Below are 19,170 nucleotides of genomic sequence, written 5' to 3'. Positions count from 1 at the left end.
AGGCCTTATAGGCCAAACTAGTTCAGAAAGGAGTTATACTCCATCTCAGACTAGTTCATGGCGTACTATTTCGAAGAAACATAATTCTTCGCATCCATCTCAAGCCTTTTATAAAGGCATAAATGATCTTATTGCACAAGAACAAACTCCTGAACCATTTACTTCTATAGTAAAGCAAGAGATAGAATGGATTAAAAAACCTCAGTCTGATATTGTTCTGCATCTAGAACAAGAGGATGTTCCCTTAATGAATGATCCAAAAAAATTAAGGCAGAGATATCTGCAGGATACATATTATCCAACTTTATCTTTAAAACCAAGAGCGTGGATGAAGACTCTATTGATGCAAAAGGGCATGGAAATTACGTATTTTTGGACAACAGATAATCATAATGTCCCTCCAAGCTTCAGTAAATGCATTATTCAGGAAGTTATACTTCCTAGAAATTGGGCACTAAATCCTAATCAGGAGCTGCCACTTGTTAGAGTTCAAAATACAAAAGAAGTTTATAATTTCAATTATTGGGACTATAAACAGGCCTTTAATGAGATATTCTTATATTAGAATCCCAAACAGAAGCACAATTGGCTTATAAAAATTTGTCCTGAAGCTCTTCAAAAGGGCGTTCCTACTTGGTTCTATAAATGGTGGGAAACGTATTGTATTAAAATTGGTATTATTCCAGAACCCTTAATGAAGTTATACTCTTCTTGGGTAGATTCACATCCTATCCTTGCACGAATGGACGAAAGCCAGCTTATAGACGGCATGTGTTTAATACACTTCTTTGCTGAAGTTGAGATCCTATGGATCTGATATTGGTCTATTATTTGTGATTGGACCCCTTCTCATATGCCTGTTGTAGACGTCGAAAAATGCTTACAGACATCCAAATACCACTCGAAGCAAAGAGAAGACGATAAACGCTGCTCTCTTAATCAGAAGGGAATGATTCAAAGGAAGCGAAACAACATGGAAGAACATGTACACACCAACAAACAGCGTTTGGTGTCGCGGCTCCAGCGCGGCAGTTCATGGCGCCGCGGCCATGGCGCGACAGCCCATGGTGCCGCGGCTATGGCGCGGCAGCCTATGGTGCCGCGGCTATGGCGCGACAACCTATAGTGCCGCGGCTATTATAGGAGAGTGCTGTGGCGGTTACAAGACAGTTGTACGATGATTATTTGAAGCCCATGTGGCAGCATATCAGAGATAGAACGTGTGCTGACATGGACAAGCAGTTAAACCACGAAAAAAGGTGGTTAAAGGTCGTGGGAGAACGGTTTCAAACACGATGGAACGTGCTGGTAACCACCCCTTTGGCCGCGGCAGTCTACACTGCCGCGCCAATAGCCGCGGCAGTCCACACTGCCGCGCCAATAGCCGCGGTTGACCAGCTATTTCTTCAGTTATCGTCTAAGGAGGCTATAAATACCCCCCTATGGCCATCATTGACAGGGGCTGAGCATTTCCAGAGCAAATTAGAGCAGAGAGCCTTGAGTTTTGGTGAATTAGAGTAAAAGAGAGAGTCTTCCTTCTTCACAAACATCTTCAAGAAGCTTTTGGCGATTCCTAGAGATCTAAGCTCTGACTTGATCTTTAGAAGAGTGAACATCTTACATCGATAAGATATTCGCTTCAAATTCTTACTTCGATAAACGAAGGAAGAATCATTAAACCCCTCACGGTTCAATCAGAATCTGTGATTCGGTGGTCCACGGGCTAACGCGCCTCCGGCACAGGCAAAGATCCCACGCAAGCAGCGATCCAAACAACGATCCTGCGTTTGTTTCTAAAAAGTTATAATTTTCCTTTTGTTGTGCAAAAGAAGTCTTATAAAAAGACTATCTCTTTTGAATTTGTTGTAATCGACCGAAGATATAATGAATTCCATAACAAAACCAACTTTTGACGCAAACAAGCTGGCGACCACAGTGGGAGCCAACGGTCTCGCTGCCGAGACCGTCGTGTCTCTTTTGAATTTGTTGTAATCGACCGAAGATATAATGAATTCCATAACAAAACCAACTTTTGACGCAAACAAGCTGGCGACCACAGTGGGAGCCAACGGTCTCGCTGCCGAGACCGTCGTGTCGCAGCCGATCAAGATTCCAGTTGAATCCATGGTCGAATACGAATTCGACCAAACCAAATTTGAGGAATATCTCTCATCATCCTCTTCAAGATCTTCATTGTCTCGTAAATACAAGAGGATCTCACAATTGAGGAAGACCTACATGCCAAAGAAGGCACAAAATGAAGACTCTCTCCGGATTGTTGCTAAGGATTTTACTCGCAACACCTCTGCTCATAATGACTCTTATCTAGTTAAAGAGTCATCTAATCAAAGCCCACCGGTACTGACGAAGAGGGCTCGTCAGAGACAGCGTCAGCGCCGTGCTCGCCAAATAGCTAAGGCATTTGAACAAACCGACGGAGTTCGTTATTATGCGGACTTAGAGTCGAGGAAACAACAAGTGGTTTGTTCAACGCAACGACAAACTACTCACGTTTCTGCATAATTCACGACGGAGGAATGGACACTCGTCAAAAGGGCTCGTTCGACCCTCAAAGAACGTATACAAAAGCGTCATGCAAACGCAGCTCATGCTCGTGCTCTCTTACAACAAAGACGAGAAAGAAACAAAGAAACAGTGGTCAAAGAACCACCAAAACTCTGCAAAGTTTGGATTCCAAAATATGGAGTTGTGCAAAATCAGCATTCGTTCCCATCTTGGTCAAACCTTTAAACAGTTAGGACCAAAGCCAAAATCCCCTCTCGATTCGTTCCATGAACGAGAGGTCCACAAATTGAACGATCAAACCTTTAAACAGTTAGGATCGTCTCAAATTCCCATCTTGGTCAAACCTTTAAACAGTTAGGACCAAAGCCAAAATCCCCTCTCGATTCGTTCCATGAACGAGAGGTCCACAAATTGAACGATCAAACCTTTAAACAGTTAGGATCGTCTCAAATTCCCATCTTGGTCAAACCTTTAAACAGTTAGGACCAAAGCCAAAATCCCCTCTCGATTCGTTCCATGAACGAGAGGTCCACAAATTGAACGATCAAACCTTTAAACAGTTAGGATCGTCTCAAATTCCCATCTTGGTCAAACCTTTAAACAGTTAGGACCAAAGCCAAAATCCCCTCTCGATTCGTTCCATGAACGAGAGGTCCACAAATTGAACGATCAAACCTTTAAACAGTTAGGATCGTCTCAAATTCCCATCTTGGTCAAACCTTTAAACAGTTAGGACCAAAGCCAAAATCCCCTCTCGATTCGTTCCATGAACGAGAGGTCCACAAATTGAACGATCAAACCTTTAAACAGTTAGGATCGTCTCAAATTCCCATCTTGGTCAAACCTTTAAACAGTTAGGACCAAAGCCAAAATCCCCTCTCGATTCGTTCCATGAACGAGAGGTCCACAAATTGAACGATCAAACCTTTAAACAGTTAGGATCGTCTCAAATTCCCATCTTGGTCAAACCTTTAAACAGTTAGGACCAAAGCCAAAATCCCCTCTCGATTCGTTCCATGAACGAGAGGTCCACAAATTGAACGATCAAACCTTTAAACAGTTAGGATCGTCTCAAATTCCCATCTTGGTCAAACCTTTAAACAGTTAGGACCAAAGCCAAAATCCCCTCTCGATTCGTTCCATGAACGAGAGGTCCACAAATTGAACGATCAAACCTTTAAACAGTTAGGATCGTCTCAAATTCCCATCTTGGTCAAACCTTTAAACAGTTAGGACCAAAGCCAAAATCCCCTCTCGATTCGTTCCATGAACGAGAGGTCCACAAATTGAACGATCAAACCTTTAAACAGTTAGGATCGTCTCAAATTCCCATCTTGGTCAAACCTTTAAACAGTTAGGACCAAAGCCAAAATCCCCTCTCGATTCGTTCCATGAACGAGAGGTCCACAAATTGAACGATCAAACCTTTAAACAGTTAGGATCGTCTCAAATTCCCATCTTGGTCAAACCTTTAAACAGTTAGGACCAAAGCCAAAATCCCCTCTCGATTCGTTCCATGAACGAGAGGTCCACAAATTGAACGATCAAACCTTTAAACAGTTAGGATCGTCTCAAATTCCCATCTTGGTCAAACCTTTAAACAGTTAGGACCAAAGCCAAAATCCCCTCTCGATTCGTTCCATGAACGAGAGGTCCACAAATTGAACGATCAAACCTTTAAACAGTTAGGATCGTCTCAAATTCCCATCTTGGTCAAACCTTTAAACAGTTAGGACCAAAGCCAAAATCCCCTCTCGATTCGTTCCATGAACGAGAGGTCCACAAATTGAACGATCAAACCTTTAAACAGTTAGGATCGTCTCAAATTCCCATCTTGGTCAAACCTTTAAACAGTTAGGACCAAAGCCAAAATCCCCTCTCGATTCGTTCCATGAACGAGAGGTCCACAAATTGAACGATCAAACCTTTAAACAGTTAGGATCGTCTCAAATTCCCATCTTGGTCAAACCTTTAAACAGTTAGGACCAAAGCCAAAATCCCCTCTCGATTCGTTCCATGAACGAGAGGTCCACAAATTGAACGATCAAACCTTTAAACAGTTAGGATCGTCTCAAATTCCCATCTTGGTCAAACCTTTAAACAGTTAGGACCAAAGCCAAAATCCCCTCTCGATTCGTTCCATGAACGAGAGGTCCACAAATTGAACGATCAAACCTTTAAACAGTTAGGATCGTCTCAAATTCCCATCTTGGTCAAACCTTTAAACAGTTAGGACCAAAGCCAAAATCCCCTCTCGATTCGTTCCATGAACGAGAGGTCCACAAATTGAACGATCAAACCTTTAAACAGTTAGGATCGTCTCAAATTCCCATCTTGGTCAAACCTTTAAACAGTTAGGACCAAAGCCAAAATCCCCTCTCGATTCGTTCCATGAACGAGAGGTCCACAAATTGAACGATCAAACCTTTAAACAGTTAGGATCGTCTCAAATTCCCATCTTGGTCAAACCTTTAAACAGTTAGGACCAAAGCCAAAATCCCCTCTCGATTCGTTCCATGAACGAGAGGTCCACAAATTGAACGATCAAACCTTTAAACAGTTAGGATCGTCTCAAATTCCCATCTTGGTCAAACCTTTAAACAGTTAGGACCAAAGCCAAAATCCCCTCTCGATTCGTTCCATGAACGAGAGGTCCACAAATTGAACGATCAAACCTTTAAACAGTTAGGATCGTCTCAAATTCCCATCTTGGTCAAACCTTTAAACAGTTAGGACCAAAGCCAAAATCCCCTCTCGATTCGTTCCATGAACGAGAGGTCCACAAATTGAACGATCAAACCTTTAAACAGTTAGGATCGTCTCAAATTCCCATCTTGGTCAAACCTTTAAACAGTTAGGACCAAAGCCAAAATCCCCTCTCGATTCGTTCCATGAACGAGAGGTCCACAAATTGAACGATCAAACCTTTAAACAGTTAGGATCGTCTCAAATTCCCATCTTGGTCAAACCTTTAAACAGTTAGGACCAAAGCCAAAATCCCCTCTCGATTCGTTCCATGAACGAGAGGTCCACAAATTGAACGATCAAACCTTTAAACAGTTAGGATCGTCTCAAATTCCCATCTTGGTCAAACCTTTAAACAGTTAGGACCAAAGCCAAAATCCCCTCTCGATTCGTTCCATGAACGAGAGGTCCACAAATTGAACGATCAAACCTTTAAACAGTTAGGATCGTCTCAAATTCCCATCTTGGTCAAACCTTTAAACAGTTAGGACCAAAGCCAAAATCCCCTCTCGATTCGTTCCATGAACGAGAGGTCCACAAATTGAACGATCAAACCTTTAAACAGTTAGGATCGTCTCAAATTCCCATCTTGGTCAAACCTTTAAACAGTTAGGACCAAAGCCAAAATCCCCTCTCGATTCGTTCCATGAACGAGAGGTCCACAAATTGAACGATCAAACCTTTAAACAGTTAGGATCGTCTCAAATTCCCATCTTGGTCAAACCTTTAAACAGTTAGGACCAAAGCCAAAATCCCCTCTCGATTCGTTCCATGAACGAGAGGTCCACAAATTGAACGATCAAACCTTTAAACAGTTAGGATCGTCTCAAATTCCCATTTTGGTCAAACCTTTAAACAGTTAGGACCAAAGCTAAAATCCCCTCTCGATTCCTTCCATGAACGAGAGGTCCACAAATTGAACGATCAAACCTTTAAACAGTTAGGATCGTCTCAAAACTCCCACTTGGTCAAACCTTACTACAGTTAGGACCACAGTCAAAACCTCCTTTTGATTCATTTAACGAACAAAAGATCCCCTTTTGAGTTGAATAGTCAAACCTTATGACAGTTAGGATTATTCAAACCCGTCCAGATTCTCTAAGTGGAGATCCCACTTTGAGTTTCGTTTGCATTAGGAGATAGAATATAAAATTCTCCCTCTCCGATTTTGGGTTCATCTCTACCAACAAACAAGAGACCAGGAGATAGAATATAAAATTCTTCCTCTCCATCATCGGGTTCATCTCTACCAACAAACAAGAGACCAGGAGATAGAATATAAAATTCTTCCTCTCCATCATCCAGTTTCTGGAGAATATTATTCTGAATATTCTTAAGGATAACCTGACGAACTCTCAAAGGACAAACGAGCATTAATATGGAAATACCAGCCTCGATTCAAAATTTCAACAACGGTTCAGCGATAAACGCAGTGCCGGAGAAGCATTAGCTATTCTACAAAGAACTGAATAGACTAATGGATGAAGAGATCAATAGCCGAAGCTATTTTATGGACTCCTCTCCACGATCTACTCAATCAAACATTGAAGGGATTGCAGATAAGATCTGTCTTATCCAAAGTATCCCAGACTCCTCTCTAAAAGAATGAGTCTGGAATACTTTGGAGGGGGTATCTGTAGGTGTCAAAAAATGCTATCTTATCCAAAGTGTCCCAGACTCCTCTATAAAAGAATGAGTCTGGAATACTTTGGAGGGGGTATCTGTAGACGTCGAAAAATGCTTACAGACATCCAAATACCACTCGAAGCAAAGAGAAGACGATAAACGCTGCTCTCTTAATCAGAAGGGAATGATTCAAAGGAAGCGAAACAACATGGAAGAACATGTACACACCAACAAACAGCGTTTGGTGTCGTGGCTCCAGCGCGACAGTTCATAGCGCCGCGGCCATGGCGCGACAGCCCATGGTGCCGCGGCTATGGCGCGGCAGCCTATGGTGCCGCGGCTATGGCGCGACAACCTATAGTGCCGCGGCTATTATAGGAGAGTGCTGTGGCCGGTTTCAAGCACGATGAAACGTGCTGGTAACTGCCTCTTTGGCCGCGGCAGTCCACACTGTCGCGCCAATAGCCGCGGCAGTGTAGACTGCAGCGGTCAAAGATAGTTCGTCTGATCGGTTGTTTCGCTTCCATCTCAACTGTGGTGCATTGCTACCCCTATAAATACCCCCCTATGGTCATCATTGAAAAGGGGGGGAGCATTTCCAGAGCAGATTAGAGCAGAGAGCCTTGAGTTTTGGTGAATTAGAGTAAAAGAGAGAGTCTTCCTTCTTCACAAACATCTTCAAGAAGCTTTTGGCGATTCCTAGAGATCTAAGCTCTGACTTGATCTTTAGAAGAGTGAACATCTTACATCGATAAGATATTCGCTTCAAATTCTTACTTCGATAAACGAAGGAAGAATCATTAAACCCCTCACGGTTCAATCAGAATCTGTGATGTGGTGGTCCACGAGTCAAAGCGCTCCCGGCACAGGCAAAGATCCCACGCAAGCAGCGATCCAAACAACGATCCTGCGTTTGTTTTTAAAAAGTTGTAATTTTCCTTTTGTTGTGTAAAAGAAGTCTTATAAAAAGACTATCTCTTTTGAATTTGTTGTAATTGACCGAAGATATAATGAATTCCATAACAAAACCAACTTTTGACGCAAACACCTGTTCTGAGAAGAAAATATTACTGCAGATGGTGGAACAAAATGTGCCTTGATACTAAGGTAAAGCAACTTGAAGAAATTATACAAAAAAATACTTCTGTTCTAGAGTCTCATACGACTAAAGAAATTAAAAAGGATAATCCAATGATGAAAGTTGCTAAAATGATGCGACGAAAATATCCTCAAAGCTCTGAATCAGAAATAAAGCAAAAGTATTTAGAACATTTCAAAAGACAATTCTTTGAAGCTTTTGACACAAGTGAGACTCATAGTCATACTTCATCCATGGAAGAAGATACTCCATTACCCGACGCGCAAGATACGGATGAGATTTGGGCCGAAATCTTTGACCAAAATATATCAGACCTTAAAGGAAAAAGCCCAGCTTCCTAAGCAGATAAAAATTCTAGATTAAGCCTTGGGGAGCCGTCTAGAATCTATAAAGCCGCTTTATAAAGTAGCCTTTAAAAAAGCATATGAAAGAAAAGTCATACTCTTAGAGAGAGAGTTAATGTTGTGGGTCCTAATGTCTCCTAATTAGTGTATATGTGTTAATGTTGTGGGTCCCAATGTTTCCTAATTAGTGTGATAATGCATCCAACTTTCTCGTTTATGCAAAGGGTCGTTGTCAAAACGTCATTGTCGAAGGAACTCGAAGGCTTGAGAAGGCAACCGAGAAAGCTTATATATAGGAGTTAAGTTTGAAAGAGTCTGTAAGTTTTGAAGTAAGCTTTTGTGAGTGAAAATAAAATACTAAGAGTGAGTGTTCTTCTGTATTAATACGAGTGTTGTAAGTGTGCTTGTAAAATATTGAAGATCTTAATAAAGATATAGTTTTGAGAATCGGCAAGCGTACTTTGTAAGTATTTATTTTCTGTTTTTTATCGCTTTCTAATTTCTGGTATCAGAGCCATGTTTAACTATTTTATGTCTGCTTAAATTTGATCTTACAGATTATCTTTTGATTGTTTACTTGTAAGAATGTAGAATTTTTATATGTTCTTTTCATTCTCTGTTTAAGAACCTAGTTTACATGCTTATGGGACGTCATCTAAGTCGCGCAGTGTAAAGCCCGTTGTTGCCGAGATGGCTTTTAGGGTAGTGTAAGTCGTTGACAGACGTGTAAGCCTTCTGCTAGGTTGTTTCAAAGAGAATAAAAAGAAAAATAGAAGTTCTTCATCCGTACTAGTTAAATAGTTAAGAGATAAATCTGTAAGAAAAAATTATGTCAGATATCATAGAAAGTAGTTCGGCTCGTAAATCCAGTTATACTGGAATAAAAAAAGTAAAAAATGCTCAGTTGACTTAATACAAAACTGACATAGAATCACTTAATAAGTGGATAATACATGATATCCCTAATAGAGACATATATAAAATTGGCTTTTTAGATTATAAATCTTTAATCAATGTTAAAACCCTAGAAAGGACTAGTACAGTAGATAGGGAAGAACAGACCATTCAATTGCTAGGAGAAGCAGATGTAAATCCATATATGGATAAGTATAAATACATACTGTAGGCTGTCTAAAAATCACAATAGATAGCTTATCCAAACAAGCTCCGACAATGGAGGTCATAATCAGACGACTTCCCAATCACTGCATCCGTAACCCCACAATCGCCACAAACACGACCTCACTTCTGAGATGATTGATCTTGATGGCTGCGACAACAGCACTAATATTATATTAACAACTATTAGAGATGCTGATGAGTAGTGGGATGATTTCAGAAATAAAAGGCTGGACTTAGTTGGTGAGTTGTTTGGTAGAGAGCTGTGGGCAAATATTCGTCTTCAAGACACTATGGATGTTGATTCCCGTCAAGCTCTCACAACGAAAGCTATAATCAAATAGCTTTCGCGCCGATAATCGAAACATACAATCAAATAGTTGCTTGGTAGAGAGCTGTGGGCAAATATTCGTCTTTAAGACACTATGGATGTTGATTCCCGTCTAGCTCCTACAACGGAAGCTACCATCAAATAGCTTTCGGTTCGGTGAACGAAAGTTGCGAATGGAGGGCTTTTCACATAGATCGAGAGGAGTTACAATTCAACGACACTTCCGACAACAGATGAAAACTCTATTCAGCAGTCTTCACAATCTACAGTGAAAGTTACAATCTGACGACTTTCACACTTCACAACAGCTAAAGCCAGGATTACTGAACAACGGTCCTTGCAATGCAACACAGAAGAAGCTACAAGTCAAATAGCTCATTCTGAGACGCGGATGTCATCCTCGCGTCACCACTTTAGAAATGAAGGCGACCCCCGCGTCTCTAAGGCACAATCCAAACGCGGGCGACCCTCGCGTTCATAGGGGTTCAATCAACGCTGACCTCCGCGTTTCCAAGCAGGCAACAAGCCAAAACGCGAGCGACCCTCGCGTTCAATGACGTTCAGCTAACACCCAACCTCGCGTCTCAATCCTAAGAAGCGAAGTTGGGTTCTGAACGCCAGATTGGGCGTTTGACTTGTTCAAACATGAGTCGAACGGTTTCAGAACCGTTTATCCCACGTTCTGAGGGATTTTCGCCCACGTAGGAGCGGATATAGGGGTCAGTTACAACCTCCTATCCCCCTATAAAAGCTCAACGAACCCAACAGAGCAAGGGGGTTGGATTTTTGAACCACGCAGGTTGGATTTTAAAGATCTAAACCGTACAGGTTGGAGATAGGGCAGCAGCGAAATCCTTGAAGATATGATTTTTGAATCAATCTCAGAAGATCAAATCTGAGAGAATTCGTCAGCAACTGAATGACAGCTTGATCATTAACCAAATTATCGGTTCCAACAACTCTACTCACAGAGTTCAAACTCGTTCAGAGTTCTTAAAAACTCATTCAGAGTTAAACACAAAACTTTCCACAGAAGTTTATTGTTCCCACGAGAGAGAGACAGTCGGATCGTCAACGGAGAGCAAATTCAACGCGAGCAATTGAAGGAGGCATTCCATCGCTACCGAGAAGAACCCAGTTTTTAAACAAAGGGGAAAACCAAATTCGTTTTCCTCTCTTTTGTAATCAAGTTGTAATCGAGATCAAAGGAATCAAAGTCAAATTTTCTTTATTCTCTTCTTTGCAATTTTTCCCATACACATACATGTAGTGGTCTTATACCAGAATGCCTTTTTTCGACCATGTGACAATCTATCAGGGTTAAACGCATCGTTATTAGTCTGCCTTAAGAGACTCAGATGTTTGAACTGGACTATTTTAATGTTTATCCTAATTTAAGTTTATCTTTAACTGATCCGAATATACTCGAATCTATTAGTCTTAATATAAAGACTCATGGTTATAACATTATTCCTGGATCTGAAACAATTGCTATCATATATAAAATCCATTATAAAGTTCTTAACACTTTAGCTCCTAAGGCTAAAAATCATTCAAAACCAGGAAAAACTGTTCTGGTTGAATCTAATGCTTTATCTTCTAATGTTGCTATTAATAGACAGATAAAATGGGATGAAGTAAATTTTCCAGAAAACTGGGTTATACCCAATGCCTATTATTAATCAAGATATTGATCAAATTGTACAAACTACATATAGAGAAGTAGAAATAACATTCAATCCATCTAGATCTGTCAGAATATCTGACATGGCAGTATCTGCCAGAAATTAATTATCTCGATCTGAATCTTATAGAACCAGTTCTGTTCAACGGATTAATATATCCGATAATAATATTCCTCATCCTTTATATAAGGATAAAGTTTCTCCTCCTAATACGGAGATGAGTTTTTGAATGAAATAATGAATTTTGAAAAAGGAAGTTTAGAAAGGGAAATTCTAAATAAAGAATTTTACCTAAAAAACATCAAGATTTTCGAAAATGGTTTTTTAATTTTTTTTTGAAAAAAGACCAGTTAAACTGGGTAGATAAATATTATGCGGAACTTAAATTAAAACAAGAATTTAAGTTTTTTATCCCATGGTTTTTAAAACGGTATATCTGTAGACAAGAAACTTAAATAAGAGTTTTGGAAGATCATTAAAAATAGTGGAAAACCACTACGGATAAATTTATAAGGTCGGCTTATCCTCCAATTGATCCGTTACAACTAAAAGATGTTCACCCCTCTACTATAGAGGCTGCAGCTTTTATAATGCCCAATGATCTTAATGAAGATCATATGAGAGAATTATGTAGAATTATTAAACAAAATAATTACACTAATATTCATCTTCAAACAATAGGAGATCAACTTATAAGAATTGAAGATGCTTTAGAAAAATTATTAACTAAAATTAATGATGTTATACCGTCATTAAGGCTATTAGAAAAATCAAGATGCTTTAGAAAAATTATTAACTAAAATTAATGATGTTATACCGTCATTAAGGCTATTAGAAAAATCGAAAAGTTCTTCTAAAAAATTAGAACAAACCAATATTAAACCTCCACTTAAAATTTCAGGGTTTAAAAGAGATAGTGAAATAACACCTGAAATCATAGATATTCTAGCTAATAAATTAACTCATGCTAGAATTCATACGCTTAATGAAGCATCACCTTATTTGGATATATCTGAAGAAGATAGTTCATCTGATACATCAGATAGTTTTGGAAATATACCTCCAACTGAATTACTGGTAGCGGAGAATAACTTTACAGAAATAAATAAAATAAAAAATTATCCAAAGAAAAGACTGGAAATGTACTATTATAAACAACCTACTCCAGCAGATGTATTATTTGAAGAAAATGATGCCTTTCTACAGGCAGATTATAATGGTAGACATATCTACGGATGGAATATAGATGGGTTATCCGACACCCAAGTTAATGCCACTATACATCGAATGCTGATGTATGGCACTATATGTAAACAAAATGGTAATAATGAAAGAAATAGCCTTCTTTATAACATGTGGCTTTACTGGCATCCTTAAAGGATGATGGGATAATTATCTCTCTGCTGATGCTCATAATGAAATTCTTGGAGCAACAAAAATTGAAAATGGAATACAACGAGAAGATGTTGTATATACTTTAATGCTATCTATAGCTCACCATTTTACTGGTGCTTATCTTGATGAAAGTGAAAGAATAAGGACACTATTACAAAAATTTTGTTGTCCATCTTTCACCCATTATAGATGGTACAAAGATACTTATTTAAGCAGAGTTATGTCTCTAAGTGATGCTAATAGCTCACATTGGAAAGCTAAATTTATAGATGGCCTACCCACATTATTTGCTGAAAGAGTTCGGAATAAAATTCGAGCTGAATATGGGAGATATATTCCCTACGACAATCTATCATATGGACATTTGTCAAACGCCTGTATTAAAGAAGGATTAGCTTTATGCAATGATTTAAAACTTAAAAATCAATTGAAGTCTCAAAGACTTACCAAACGTAAAGAATTGGGTGAATTCTGTGAACAATTCACTTATAATCAACCTTATAAGGCTGACCAAGAAGTTATTCCTAATAAAGGAAAAAAGAAAAAATTCTTTAAAAGGAAAAAGAAAAAATTCTTTAAAGAAAAAGAAAAAGAAAAGCCAGATAGGGCTAAAAAGAAAGTGAAAAAAGAGAAAAATAAAATTCATTGTTATAAATGTGGTCGTATTGGGCATTACGCCAATAAATGTTATACAAAGAAAAAGATTGACAAAATACAAGACGAAGGTCTTAAAAGAATGCTATACAACATTCTAATGAACAGTGATACTGAAGATGAATCATATTCATCATCAACCTCAGAATCTGAGGAAGAAGAAAATTATAAATGTGCAATTAATAATTGTAATGAAGAGGCTGAATATTGGAAAGCCATAATTCAAATGAATGGACTATCAATTAATATGATTAAATCAAACAGTGAATTATTATCAAAAATTTTATCAGGGGATATATCTCCTGAATTAAAAGAAGAATTATTAAAAAAATTTATCAATAAAGACAAAAGTCCAAACATTGATAATGTATATAGATTTTCTGAAGTTCAAAAAAGAAGGCAAAATATTGCCCCAACTTCTAAAGAAATATCGTTATTGTTTGCGTCAAAAGTTGGTTTTGTCATGGAATTCATTATATCTTCAGTCGATTACAATAAATTCAAAAGAAATAGCCTTTTTATAAGACTTCTTTTACACAACAAAATGAAAATTATAACTCTTGGGAAATAAACGCAGGATCGTTGTTTGGATCTCTGCTTGCGTGGGATCTTTGCCTGTGCCGGGAGCGCTTTGACTCGTGGACCACCAAATCACAGATTCTGATCGAATCGTGAGGGGTTTATGATTCTGACTTCGTTTATCGAAGTGAGAACTTGAAACGATATCTTATCAAGGTAAGATAGTCGTTCTTCTTGAAATCAAGTCAAAGCTTGAATATCAAGGAGTTGCCAGAAACTCAAGAACTCTGCTCTTTCTCTGCTCTGAAGTGCTCAAAATGATCAGCCCTCCTGAAAAATGGCCTTCGGGGGGTATTTATAGCCCCTATGAACAGTTAGCGGAAAACAGGCTCGCGAGACAGTGTTTACTGTCTCGCTGTCGAGACAGTGTTTGCTGTCTCGACGGGCGAGACAGTGTTTGCTGTCTCGGCCCGCGAGACAGTAAACACTGTCTCGCGTGCGAGACAGTAAAGACTGTCTCGCATGGCGAGACAGTAAAGGCTGTCTTTTCTTTGATTTTTTAGATGACTTCCTTTTGAGCTGTGTTCGGATATCTCTCAGCATTTTTTGACGCCTACAGATACCCCCTCCAAAGTATTCCATACTCATTCTTTTATAGAGGAGTCTGGGATACTTTGGATAAGATAGATCTTATCTGCAATCCCTTCAAGGCTTGATTAAGTAGATCATACGGCAGGACCCATACATGGCTTCAACTCTTGACTTCGTCATCTTTTAGCCTATTTAGTGCTTTGTAGAATAGCTAAAATTCCTCCGATGCTGCGTTTATCGCGTGACCGTCGTCGAAGTCTTGAATTAGAACTGCTATTGAAGAATGTAGATATAGTTTATACTCATATACTTTATTGGAGTGTTCGGGAAATAGTTTAACCTCATATACCCGTTGGGAGGTAGCCAGGTTATTCTTAAGAATATTTTGAGTGATATTCTCCAGAAACTTCCTGTTGATGGTAGGGAAACAGTTTAGACTCGTGTACCTATTGGAGTAATATGGCCTCTTTTTTGTTGGTAGAGATGAACCCGATGATGGAGAGGAAGAATTTTATATTCTATCTCCTGGTCTCTTGTTTGTTGGTAGAGATGAACCAGAATCGGAGAGGAAGAATTTTATATTCTATCTCCTGATCTCTTTTTTTATTGGTAGAGATGAACCTAGAATCGGAGAGGAAGAATTTTATATTCTATCTCCTGGTCTCTTTTTTGTTGAAATGAATCGAGAGAAGATTCTGGTTGTGGTCCTAACTGTAGTAAGGTTTGACCAAATGGGGGTTTGAGACGATCCTAACTGTTTAAAGGTTTGATCGCTCGATTTGCGGACTTCTCGTTCGTGAAAGGAATCGAGAAGAGATTTTGGCTTTGGTCCTAACTGTTTAAAGGTTTGACCAAATGGGAATTTGAGATGATCCGAACTGTTTAAAGGTTTGATCGTTCAATTTGTGGGCCTCTCGTTCATGGAAAGAATCGAGAGGGGATTTTGGCTTTGGTCCTAACTGTTTAAAGGTTTGACCAGATGTGAGTTTGATACGATCCTAACTGTTTAAAGGTTTGATCGTTCAATTTGTGGACCTCTCGTTCATGGAACGAATCGAGAGGGGATTTTGGCTTTGGTCCTAACTGTTTAAAGGTTTGACCAAAATGGGAATTTTGTGAGGGAAGATTGATCTAAAGAGGTGATCGAATCTCATCTCAGCAAAAGAGTATTCAGAAGTCATAGTAGGAGTTTAGTGTTTATCACTTTGTTCATAATGATCGGGGTTATCTCTAAGAATATTACATTTAGCATTCTTCCGGGAACTTCCCGTTACATGAATTATCCACCCCCAGCTTTCTTTGCAAAACTGAGTGTAACGAGGAGTACGTTATCCTCATTCGCATATTCGGGTTATCCTTAAGAATATAATATTCTCCAGGAACTTCCCGTTATATGAATCATCCACCCCCAGCTTCCTTTACGAAACCGGGTTTAACATTGTACTCAGTTGGATAATCGAGAAGCAGTTTATACTCATATGCTCTTTGGAGTGTGGGAAAACAGTTTATACTCGTGCACCCACTGGAGTTGTATGGTCGTATTTACTCGACTTCTTTCGTCGTTATGAGGCCGGAGTCAATTAGGGCTTGGATCTTGTTTTTGAGTCCAAAGCAAATCTCGGTGGGATGAAGAACCCTTCTGTGGTACGCACAGTAGTTTGGATCCGTAATCCTCTTAGCACCCTCCTGATCTTTAATAGGCGGTAGCTCGATTTTGTCATTGGCGAGGAGGTATTCCAATATGGCTGGAGCTTCATCATCTTCGAAAGAATACTCCTTTTGGAACCTCGGATCGAGAGTTGCGTTCACAGGCATTGTGGATGTCATCGGTTGACCTCTCTCCACTTTTTTTCTTTTAAGAAAGTGTTTAGCTTGTTCACCACGTAGTTTTAACTCTTTCCAAGTTTTGGATGGTATGACCCCCATAACTTCCAGGACATCGATGGAGAGGTTATTGTGGCATGTTTGCAGGATGAACTCCTCTGTAATAGGATCTCTGCAATTCATTGCTTTGCCACGGAAACGCTTGACAAAATCGTCGACTGGCTCTCCGTCTTTTTGCTTCTCATCTAAAAGGGTTCCGACTGACACTTCGGTATCGTCATCGAAGAAGTTGCTAGCTATTGATGCTCTCTGGCTTGAGCCGTCGGTACCAATCGAAGGCGGGCCCACGAAGGGTGCCAACGAATGACCGGACCATTAAAGCCTCGTTTCCAGAGATCATGCCCAAATGAGACTTGAAATAAATCAAGTGCTGAATCGGCGAACTCTTCCCCTCAAACGGTGTGAAGTTAATCATGTTGAATTTGGCCGGGTATGGTATTGAATCCCATTCTCTTGGATAGGGACATGGAATACTTGTCTTTTTCCCTTCTTGAGCCATCATCAAAGCGTTGATTTTGTTTTCAAGCTCTTTTATTTTCTCTTCCTCGTTTATGTCTTCATTCGAAGGACGTTGACGAGAATGAGTTAGACCACCCCCTGTGAGAGGTGCTATTGAACCACCTCTAATATCGTTATTGGGAGGATCCGTTAAACCACCCCCAGCGTTATTGCTATTAGGAGGTGTATCAGCCATAATGACTTCATCCACTTCTGGATCACTGTCATTTGTAACATTCTGAATGTGGTGGCTGGATTCAACTCTTTGACTGGACTCAGCGGGTTGAGGCCGTTGAGCTAGCAATTCTCTCATTTGTTGGATAGCTAACTCCATTTCTGTCTTCACTTCAGCTCTAATTTCTTCACGTTGTTTGGCTAGAGCTTCTTGAAGTATTTGAGCGAACTGATCAGAGGTGATTGTGAGTACTTCTATGGTTTGTCCTATGCTAGATGATGTATCATCCGAAGCGATCGCAGTACAAGTGTCCGAGAGTTCATCCTCCGAGGACATCCCTTCATGCATTCTTTTATAATCTCTGCGCCTGATGGCTCTTAATTGGAGTCGAGACATCCTTTGAGCAATTCTTGGATTGACTCTTCTTCTCGGGGAAAAGTCAGGATTTGAGTCACTTGAATGCCGCTTAGACTTTCTTTTATCAGCTACGTTGATGGTGACTTCAGGGAATTCATCATATTGGATAGCTGATCTTATAAGTCGTGCACAGGAACAATGAGAGCGAATAATTCTTTTTCAAAATTTATTCACACCCCCAACTTGATAATACGATTCATCGGTATGATTGCCAAAAAATCGTATCGTTTGTTGGCATGACCTCCCAGGTATGACGATGTCTTTTGGTGAATGCGTCTTCTTCTGAGGGTGTAAAACCTTGTTGGCATTCTCAGGACAATTTATTGTTGCCTTTGAACGATCCAAGGTTATATCGGGAGTCGCACGTTTAGAACCACCCCCTTGTGGGTATGGAGTCTTAACGGGCTCCGAATGCTAATTTTGCACAACTCCAGACTTTGAAATCCAAACTCGGCAGGGTTTCGGTGGTTCTTTGGTCACCGTTTCCTTCTTCCTTTCTCGTCTTTGTTGTAAGAGAGCACGAGCATGAGCTGCGTTTGCACGACGCTTTTGTATACGTTCTTTGAGGGTCGAACGAGTCCTTTTGACAATAGTCCATTCCTCCGTCATGAGTTTTGCAGAAACGTGAGTAGTTTGTCGTTGCGTTGAACAAACCACTTGTTGTTTCCTCGACTCTAAGTCCGCATAATAACGAACTCCGTCGGTTTGTTCAAATGCCTTAGCTATTTGGCGAGCACGGCGCTGACGCTGTCTCTGACGAGCCCTCTTCGTCAGTACCGGTGGGCTTTGATTCGATGACTCTTTAACTAGATAAGAGTCATTATGAGCAGAGGTGTTGCGAGTAAAATCCTTAGCAATAATCCGGAGAGAGTCTTCATTTTGTGCCTTCTTTGGCATGTAGGTCTTCCTCAATTGTGAGATTCTCTTGTATTTACGAGACAATGAAGATCTTGAAGAGGATGATGAGAGATATTCCTCAAATTTGGTTTGGTCGAATTCGTATTCGACCATGGATTCAACTGGAATCTTGATCGGCTGCGACACGACGGTCTCGACAGCGAGACCGTTGGCTCCCACTGTGGTCGCCAGCTTGTTTGCGTCAAAAGTTGGTTTTGTCATGGAATTCATTATATCTTCAGTCGATTATAATAAATTCAAAAGAAATAGCCTTTTTATAAGACTTCTTTTACACAACAAAATGAAAATTACAACTCTTGGGAAACAAATGCAGGATCGTTATTTGGATCTCTGCTTGCATGGGATCTTTGCCTGTGCCGGGAGCGCTTTGACTCGTGGACCACCAAATCACAGATTCTGATCGAACCGTGAGGGGTTTATGATTCTGACTTCGTTTATCGAAGTGAGAACTTGAAACGATATCTTATCAAGGTAAGATAGTCGTTCTTCTTGAAATCAAGTCAAAGCCTGATTATCAAGGATTGGCCGTAAGGTCAGCACCTCTGCTCTCTCTGCTCTCTCTCTGCTCTGGAGTGCTCCAAATGATCAACTTTTGATCTCTGCTGGCCGCCCCCGTGAAAATAGCCTTCGGGGGGTATTTATAA

The sequence above is a fragment of the Asparagus officinalis genome, chromosome 5 (genome assembly GCF_001876935.1).
Source record: "Asparagus officinalis chromosome 5, Aspof.V1, whole genome shotgun sequence".
Lineage (NCBI taxonomy): Eukaryota > Viridiplantae > Streptophyta > Magnoliopsida > Asparagales > Asparagaceae > Asparagus > Asparagus officinalis.
The sequence above is the reverse complement of the archived record's forward strand: the minus strand, read 5'-3'. Positions refer to the sequence as shown.